Below are 9,746 nucleotides of genomic sequence, written 5' to 3' on the forward strand. Positions count from 1 at the left end.
ATATTGCATGAGTTCCTTGTTTTTCCAATGCAGTGTAGTATTCCATTGTGTGAATATAACACAGCTTCTCTATCCATTTGTTTGTTGATGGGCACTTAGGTTGTTTCCAGCTCCTTGCTATTGTGAACAAAGTCATGATAAACATGGGTGTGCATATATCTGCTTGGATGTCAGTTATGGTCTCTTTGGGGTATATTCCCAGTAGTGAAATTGCTGTGTCAAATGGTATCTCTATTTGCAACTTTTCTCAGAAAGCGCCATACTGCCTTCCACAGTGGTTGCACCAATACTACAATTTCTCAGTCCATTTGTTTGTGTGGGTATTTGGGATGTTTTCATGTTCTTGTTATTGTGAATAATGCTGCTATGAACATCAGTGCACAAATCTCAGTCCGCACTCCAGTTCTAATTTCCTTGGGATATATTCCTAGCAGTGCAATAGCTGGGCCGTATGGGATTTCTAAGTTCAGCTTTTTAAAGAAAATGCCAAACTGCCTTCCAGAGCAGTTGTACTTCTTTACAATCCTGCCAGCAGTGCATATGGAAATCAAAAGACTAATTGCATTGGAGAAATCTGCTGTTATGGACTTCTCCAGAGCGCTAAAGAGCAACAATGCCAGTCTAGATACAAAGGTACACCTAATCCAGGCCATAGTCTTCTCAATTACTTGTTATGCTTCAGAGAGTTGGTCAATAACTAAGGATGACAGAAGAGACTTTTGAGTTGTGGTGGAGAAGAAGAGTCTTGAACATACCATGGTCTTCCAAGAAAACAAATAGGTCTGTCTTGGAGAGGGTGAAGCCAAGTCTTTCCTTGGAGGCTAGGATTTTGAAGCTCTGCCTCACTTGCTTTGGGCACGTGGCCAGGAGAGACCGGTCCTTGGAGAAGGACATCATGCTCAGATGGGTGGACAGACAGCACAGGAGAGGGAGATCCTGGATGAAATGGGTCAATACAGTAACTGGAGCGATGGGGGTTGGTGTGTCGGAGTTAGTGAGACTGGCTCAGGACAGGGAAGGTTTCAGAGCTGCTGTACATGGGGTCGCTATACATTGCAGGTGATTCAATGGCACATAACAACAACAATATACTATGACAGGTTTGGAACCAGGAGTAGCATCTACTTCCTAAATAACTTGCCTCTGGAAACTCTATGAACTTTGGTAAATGTGGATAGTTGTAGAGGGCCTTCAAGCCTTTTGTTCATAAGGTCATATGGCTCATGCTCTACTTGAAGGCAATCAACAGCAGCAACAAATCTCCCAGGAGAAGACTACTCATCTTGCCACAGATTACTATAATCACTTTAAAAAAAAAAAAAAAAAGACTGACTGGTAGATTTAAATAGCATGCCTTTGGATTAGTGGCACAACACTTTACCTTAAACTACTAGTGCTCTCTAAAGTGGCATATTAGGACAGTGAATTAGGTAGGAAAAGTTACTGATATCTCTCAATGATAGAGCAAGAAATAACTTTACATGGCCTGAAAATTATTAGTCAGTACGAGAGAATGAGAAAATTCATAGACATAGGATGAAGTAAGCCAGGTGGAATGAACTAATTTTTAAAGCAAAGGGTAATATTGTGGATGAATTGCTACCATCTTTTATAATCAATGGAAAGGTCTTACATGAAATCAGGAAGAAGATGGAAAATGTTAATCCTGAAATCTCCTGAATGTTTCCAGAAGTCTTTCTCCCCAAAACCAGATGGTACATGAATTAGATTATCTGTAAATTATAGAATATTAAATTTTATAACCAAACCAAATTGATGTCTTTTGCCTGGAACCAATGCATTGCTGATTCTATTGGGAACAGCTTAGATTATCTTAACCAGTGATTCATGAAAAAGGTTTTGGCAAATGGTCTCAGACAAGGAGTCCAGCCAAGAACAGCATTTGTCATGCCAGATGGGTTGACTCACCCCTTGGACTGAAAAATTCACCTATATTTTCCTGAAAACTGCCCAAGAGCTTATTAAATGGACCAAGGGCATTTGTTTTCTCATATGTTGATGAATGAGTTTTGTTTATACAAAGTGCATGAACTTCTGAGACTCTTTGGTTTAGCAATAAGTGCTATCTGTTAAGCTACTCTTTTAAAGAAACTTGATTTTTTTAAAAAAGAATTAAAAAATTTTATATTAGTTTGCTTACAAAGTTTGTATACCTTGTGTTTGACACTATCCTTCACATTGTATTTCATGCATTGATTAAAAAATAAACCCAACAACAACAAAAGCCAGAGCAAAACATTGTGTTTCATTCATTGATTTAAAAACAGCCAGAAACAACAAACAAAAGACAAAAACCAAAGCCCATTTGAACATCCATAGATTATCTATTGGCCCATGGTCTCATGGGGACAAAGAGGACAACTATCATTTGTAGAATAGAAAATAGGAGATAATTCTTTGTCTGGGGCCCACAAAGGACTCTTAATGTGTTAATGTCCAGAGATAACTTTCTAAAATGTATTTCAAGTCAAAGTTGTAAATAATGCTTTTTCCACAATTTCCCTTCCTACCGTCAGCTGTTTCCATGCTCATCATTTAGTTTTTGTGTACCATCAAGTTGGAACTGAGCCTTAGATGATATTATAGGGGGTTTTCAGAGGCAATTAGTTACATAGAAGGAGATTTGCCATCTTTCTCCCATGAAGCAGCTGGTGGATTTAAACCATGTGCCTTTGGGTTGGCAATGTAACTCCTTACCGCTAAGCCATGACAGCTCCATTATTTAGGGCTCTGCCAAATTATAGCCTCTTCAGAAAAGCCTTCCAGGACCACCCTACCTTAAGGACACTGTTAAATTATCCCGTTCATTTACTCACCTTCATATTTAGTGCCAAGTACAGTCTCCTCTCACAGATCAAATGCCCACTGCTATATTCTCAGTCTCAAGAAACATCTGATCTGTGTTTGCCAAATGGATTAATTAGTAAAGCTTTTGAAATATTGAAGTACATCTTGATTTGTTTGTCAGTTCTTAGAGTCCTAGACATTTTATACTATTTGTCTTTACAAGTTTTTTTTTATTTGATTCTCAAAAAGTGCCTTTTAGCAGCCTTCTTTCAGTTTACGAGTTGCTGTCTTATTTAGAAATTCTTTACATCTGGACCATTGCAATGGTGTCAGAAATGCTTTGCCTGTTTGTGGATGTTATCCCTTGCCCAAAAGACTGGGAATATCAGTCATCATCAAGTCTGTATTGGCTCACAATGACACCATGTGTATATGTGTAGAACTGAACTCCATAGGATTTTGAGTGGCTGTTTTAAAAGCAAATCATGAAACATTTCTTCCAAGGTGCCTCTGAAATGACTTGAACAGAGCACATTACCTATTTGTAACATCCAGGGATTTGTATCACTCCGGATATGTATACACTGGCACAACCAGTTTTCTGTTTCCTACTCACAGAACAAGTCACTTGCTTTGTATTTGTGCTTGTTTGCCATCCACTTCTTCATTTGCCCTTTGACTCAGTCAAGATGAAATACTCCTTCCTCTTCTCCATATATCCATATTTTCCAGCTTTTGAGTTCTTGTTCAAGGGGTTATGCTTGTGGACATTTTCTTTCCTGTATTTTTACATGTTCAACCATTTAAGCATTAACCATTACCAAACATTGAAGGCCCAAATGAAAATATTTTCTCTTGTCAAGAGTTTTCTTTGATTTCACTGAACTGAGGATAAACTGTGCCACTGTTCTAGCACTTCATCCCTCTCATATGATATGAAACTACTGTCATGTGTTACTTAATGACCATATCATATTCTATGACATAGTATGCTATGTGATTGTGCAAACATGCCTAAGTTGCAAGCAAAAAGTTTCACTGATTTTTTCCCCCACCTCAATGTTGGTTAACAATCTTTGGTTTCACTTCCAAATTGATAATTCTCCTTTGCCTATTGTTGCTGTTATCACTAGCACTGATTTTGCTGGGATTAAGAATCATGATGCTTGGCAGTCATGATAATATTTGTACAGAAAATTAAACAGATAGCATTACAACATTGAACAATATACAACATATGAAGCTTTTACCTACAAGTCAAATTATACACTATTATTTGGAAGATTATCCAGAAACGACTGGAACAGTACATTGACAAGGAACTACTAGAAATACAAGCTGGGCTTAGAAGAGGTCATGTGTGCTTGGGAGTAATGGTAATATTTGTATAGAAAATTAGACAGAGAGATAGCATTACAACATTCAATAATATGCAACATTCAATAATATATAATATAGGATGCTTTTACCTATAAGTCAAATTATACACTTGTTATATGGAAGATTATCCAGAAACAACTTGAACAATGCATTGACAAGGAACAACCAGAAATATAAGCTGGGTTAGAAGAGGTCATGGCACTAGAGACATTATCACCAATGTCAGATGGATCTTGGCAGAAATCAAAGAGTACCAGAAGAATGTCTATCTGTGTTTCATTGACTATTCAAAGGCATGTGACTGTGAGTATCACAACAAATTGTGGTTAACCTTGAGAAGAATGGGACTCTCAGAACACTTGATTGTGCTTATGCGAAACCTATACTTGGACTAGGAAGCAGTTCTCAGAACAGAGATGGGAAACGCTGCATGGTTCAGAATCAGGAAAGGAGTGCATCAGGGATGCATACTGTCTTCATACCTTTTCAATCTATGTGCAGAACAGATCTTTCAGGAAGTAGGCCTTTATGAGAAGGAATATGCCATCAGGATTGGAGGAAGACTCATTAACAACCTATGTTATGCAGATGACACAAACTTGCTTGTTGAAACTGAAGAGGACCTGAGGTACTTGCTGTAGAAAGTCCAGGACTACAGCCTTAAATATGGATTGAAGCTCAACATCAAGAAGACAAAGATTTTTCACCACTGGGCCAATTGGCAGCACCTTGATAGATGGAGAAGAGATTGAGGTTGTTAGCATTTACAGCTTGGTTGGCTCCACAACCAACATTCTTGGCACTAACAGTCAGGAAATGAAAATAACTAAATGTATTGGGAAAATCTGCTGTCAGGGACATCTCTATGACCTCTCCAGGGTACTGAAAAGCAACGATGTCAGTATAGAGACTAAGGTGTGCCTAATCTAGGCCCTGGTCCTTGCAATTATTTGCTATGCATCAGAGAGCTGAGCAATGATTAAGGATTACAGAAGAAGAATTGATGCCTAGAGTTGTGTTGCTGGAGAAGTGTCTTGAACATACCATGGACTGCTAAGAAAACAAATAGGTCTGTATTAGGATAAAACCAAGTTTCTCCTTAGAGACCAGGATTTTGAGACTTGGTCTCACATACTTCAGGCATGTGGCCAAGAGAAACTGGTCCTTGGAGAATAACATCACTCTCTGAAGGGTTGAGGGACAGCTCAGGAGAGGAAGACCCTGGATGAGATGGATTGATATGGTAACTGGGGCAATGAGTGTTGGTGTGTTGAAATTAGTGAGACTGGCTCAGGACAGGGCTGGGTTCAGAGCTGCTGTACATAGGGTCACTATGGGTTGCAGGCAACTTGACAACACATAACAACAACAACAATAACTACAACATATGGAAAACTTTTTATTTGTAAACAGAACAGTTCATATCATCATAATAATAGAGATCATATAGTACATACATAGTGAATAACATAGATGTTTATTAAGAGTTCCAAGGCATATGTATTGGCCTACCCTAACATGTCAATGTTTTAAGAACTCTGGTGACTTCAGAGTAAGTAGTTGCATTATCAATGTAAAGGAACTCAGTTCAAATCCACCAGCTTCTCTGCAGGAGAACGATGGGTAATATCAGTGTGACTGACTGCCGCTGAAAGCCTTCTGGAGCATCAGGATCAGTTCTGACTCAGCAGCTTACGGCAACAACAATGACATATACACAGTGACAGTCACAATAAGTGATGGCTAACATTGAGAAGGACGGGATTCCCAGAACACTTAATTGTGCTCTTGTAAAACCTATACCTAGACCAGGTACTGTCACATGAACAAAGTAAAGGTACACTGGATGGTTTAAAATCAAGAAAGGTGTGAATCAGAGTGTATCCTTTATCCATACTTGTTCAATCTATATGCCAAACAAATAATTCTAGAATTCACACTTTATGAAGAAGAACGTGGCATCAAGATCAGAGGAAGACTCATAAATAGTCTAGCTTGCTGAGAGTAAAGACAACTTGAAATCCTTGCTGTGGGAGATCTTCAGCCTTCAATATAAATAACATTTCAACAAAACAAAAGTCCTCACAAGTGGATCAAGAGGCAACATCCTGATAGAGAAGAGATTGAATTTGTCAATACTTTAATCTTACTTGGATCCATAATCAACATTCTTGGAGCCAGCCATCAAAAAAAAAAAAAATGAAAAGATGACTTACATTGAGAAAATCTTCTGTGAGAGACCCCTCCAAAGTGCTAAAGAACAGTATCAATTTAAAGACTAAAATCTGTCAGATCCAAGCCATGCTGGCTTTTGATTACTTGCACATCTGTAAGTTGGACAGTGACTAAAGATTATAGAAGAATCTATGCATTTGAGTCACAGTGTTGGTAAAAAATATTGAATATCCCATGAACTGCCAAGAGAACAAATAGGTCTGCCTTAGAGAAAGTGAAACCAGAGTGCTTCCTGGAAGCAAGGATGATAAAATTCATCTCACATACTTTGGACATGTTATTAGTTGTGGCCAGTTGTTGGGAAAGGACATTATGCTTGGAAATATGGAGTGGCAGCTAAGAGAGGAAGACTCTTGACAAGATGGATTTGACATAGTTACTGTAACAATGCACTCAAGAGTGTGGGAGATAGTGAGAATACACAGGATAGGGCAAGTTTCAAATTTGTTGTTCATAGGATCACTGTGACTCATACTTGACTCAATGGCACGCAATAGCAAATATAATTACATACTTGGTAGTGTAGTAGCTTTATATACAAAAGACATGAAATACATGTTTTATAGGAGGGAAAACTTGCTTTTACTATGTTCAGTTACATTTACTACTTCTTGTTCTGCAGTTGAAATTTCTGAATTCTATCATAACCTATGGGACCACAGATGTACATGCTATGACATGTACATGACATGATATGAATGTCTGATATCTTCCATTAGACTGTTAACTTAAGGGCAAATTCTAAATCTTAATCATTTTTGTCTTTTAATACCTTCAGCACAGATCCTTATTTGTAGAAGCAGTGGGATGAATGTCAGTTTCTTAATTTTTGTTTGGGTTAAGTTTTATTTTAGGTCAGGAAAATGCAAAACATCCTGGAATATATTAGTCATAATTATTGCCAAGGGAAAGAAATCTGTCTCATATTTGAAAAACTGTCTGGTTCGTGGCTTGGATAGTAAATAAAATCATACAGAGACTCTAGGATGTAATGATAAGCTTTCACCTCTAATGATGAGCTTTTTATCCCCATCACCTGATGGGGTAAAGAGTTCTATCATAGATGCCTTCAAGAGCATAAATAAATTGACCTAAGTGGAGAAACTGGCATTGGAAGCTGGTCATGGATTTCCAAATGACATGTCCTGTTCCTCATCCCCTGCTCTCTTCCAGCCTTTCATCATCAGCCAAGTAGGTGCAGGCAGATGGAGTCTGTGAGAAATTCCTCCTGAATTTTGAAGAGATGAATCCAAAAGCTCTAGTAGTTCCACACGAGTATTCATCTTGGGTAAGGCAGACTTGAAATATGTGAACTAAACTACCAATTCAAGAAGGTAGAATAAAGGATAATTTTTAAAAGTAATGGAGATGTGTTAGACAGTGATTGGAACATTTTATTAATGTAAATTTAAAAAAAAGATCCTGGATTAGAGTTGGCTAAGCTTGGATGTCTTCCTGTCTGACTTTTCAGACCTCCTAGAAGATAAAATGTATATCACTGGCAGCAAGAGGTAATAGAAAGACTTAAGGTGTCAGAACTTGGCAGACCTGTGTTCACATTCAAGGCTTACCTTATGATAGCTGTCTGGTTTTGAGGAAATTACTTGTCAGAGCCCAAGTTCCCTTATTTGTAAATGACATAGTAAAAGGAACCAATTCTCTAAACCACCAAAATCCATTGTCTTCAAGTTGACTCTGATTCATGGCAACCTCATGGAGTACAGAACTGGAGTTCTCTTGGCTTCAATCTAAGTAGATCCCAGGCCTTTCTTCAGTGGGGCAGCTGGGTGGATTAGAACTTTCAACATTAGGTTAGTAGTCAAGCACAAATCATTTGTATCAACCAGGAATCTCAAATACTGGAAACTGATGATCACATTCACTTCCCATCCAAACTCTAGAAAGTTTCACATTAGTCTTACTAGTGTTTATTCCTTCCTCATTCCATAAATAAGGAGAAAGATTCAGAGAGTTTAAAAAACAGATGCAACAAGTTACCAAGAAGATGATGTCCAATTTATTAACTCACTATCCAATCTGCCAACACCATCTATGTTACATGTTGTTGTTAGGTGTCATTCAGTCACCTACAACTCGTATTAACCCTTTGAATAATAGTTGTTCAAGATGGTTGTGCTAGGATGTATTCTTTTGTTCTTTCTACTCAATGTTTCAGTTCAGTTTGCCTTTTCAGCTGCTTTCATGTTGCTGCTGTTGCAGCTGCCTTCTTGGATTTCCTGGTTCCCACACATTGTGGTGTAGGGTTACTATGAGTTGTATTTCACGCAATGGCTAAAACAACAGCAACAACAATAAACAACATATCTGAATCTTGGTTTATTCTATATTGTTGTTGTTGTTTGATCTGACATGATTGGTGATGTCAAATCGAACTTACCTGAAAGAAGAAAACACCATAAGGATGTCTATTTGAATGAGCGGATCATAACAGATTATTTCTTACATTGAGAAGAACAGGAATCTGAGAACACTTAGTTGTGTTCATGTGAAACCTATACTTAGCCAAAAACCTATTGTCTGAACAGAGCAAAGAAACACTGCTGAAGGAAAATTGAGAAAGGTGTGCATCAGGGATCACCTTTCTCCATATATATTCGATCTGTAAGCTGAGAAAATAATTTAAGAAGGTGGACTTCATGAAGAAGGATTGGAAAAAGACTCATCAACAAGCTGCATTATGCAGATGACAAAACTTTGCTTGATGAAGATAAAGAGGTCTTGAAATACTTGTTACAGAAAATAAAAAAAAAAACTACAGCCTTCAATATGGATTACAAATCAATATCATGGAAATAAAAATCTCACCACTGGGCCAATAGGAAACATCCATAATAGATGGAGAAAAGGTTGAAGTTATCAATGATTTTATCTTACTTGGGTACACAATCAACATGTTTGGTACCAGCAGTCAAGATATCAAAAGATGTGTTGCATTGAGGAATTCATTGTCAAGGACTTTTCCAAAGTACTAAAGAACAACAGCATCAGTTTGAAGACTAAGAGAGAAGTGCTTGATATAAGCCATGGTCTTTCCATTTACCTGCTATGCATCTGGAAGTTGAACCAAGGAATAAGGGTGACAAGAGGAAGATTTGATGCCTTTTGAGTTGTGTTTTCGGAGAGTACTAAATATCTCATTAACTTCCAAAAGAATAAACATATGCCTTGGAGAAAGTTAAAACATAGTGCTTCTTGAAAGCAATCATGGTGAAACTTTCTCACACACTTTGGGCATGTCATTAGGAAAGGAGAGAGTGACGCCAAGTTTCTCCCTGGAGGCTAGGATTTTGAAGCTCAATCTC

The sequence above is a fragment of the Elephantulus edwardii genome, unplaced genomic scaffold (assembly GCF_000299155.1).
Source record: "Elephantulus edwardii isolate Elephantulus edwardi_28Jun2011 unplaced genomic scaffold, EleEdw1.0 scaffold00071, whole genome shotgun sequence".
Classification (NCBI taxonomy): Eukaryota; Metazoa; Chordata; class Mammalia; order Macroscelidea; family Macroscelididae; genus Elephantulus; species Elephantulus edwardii.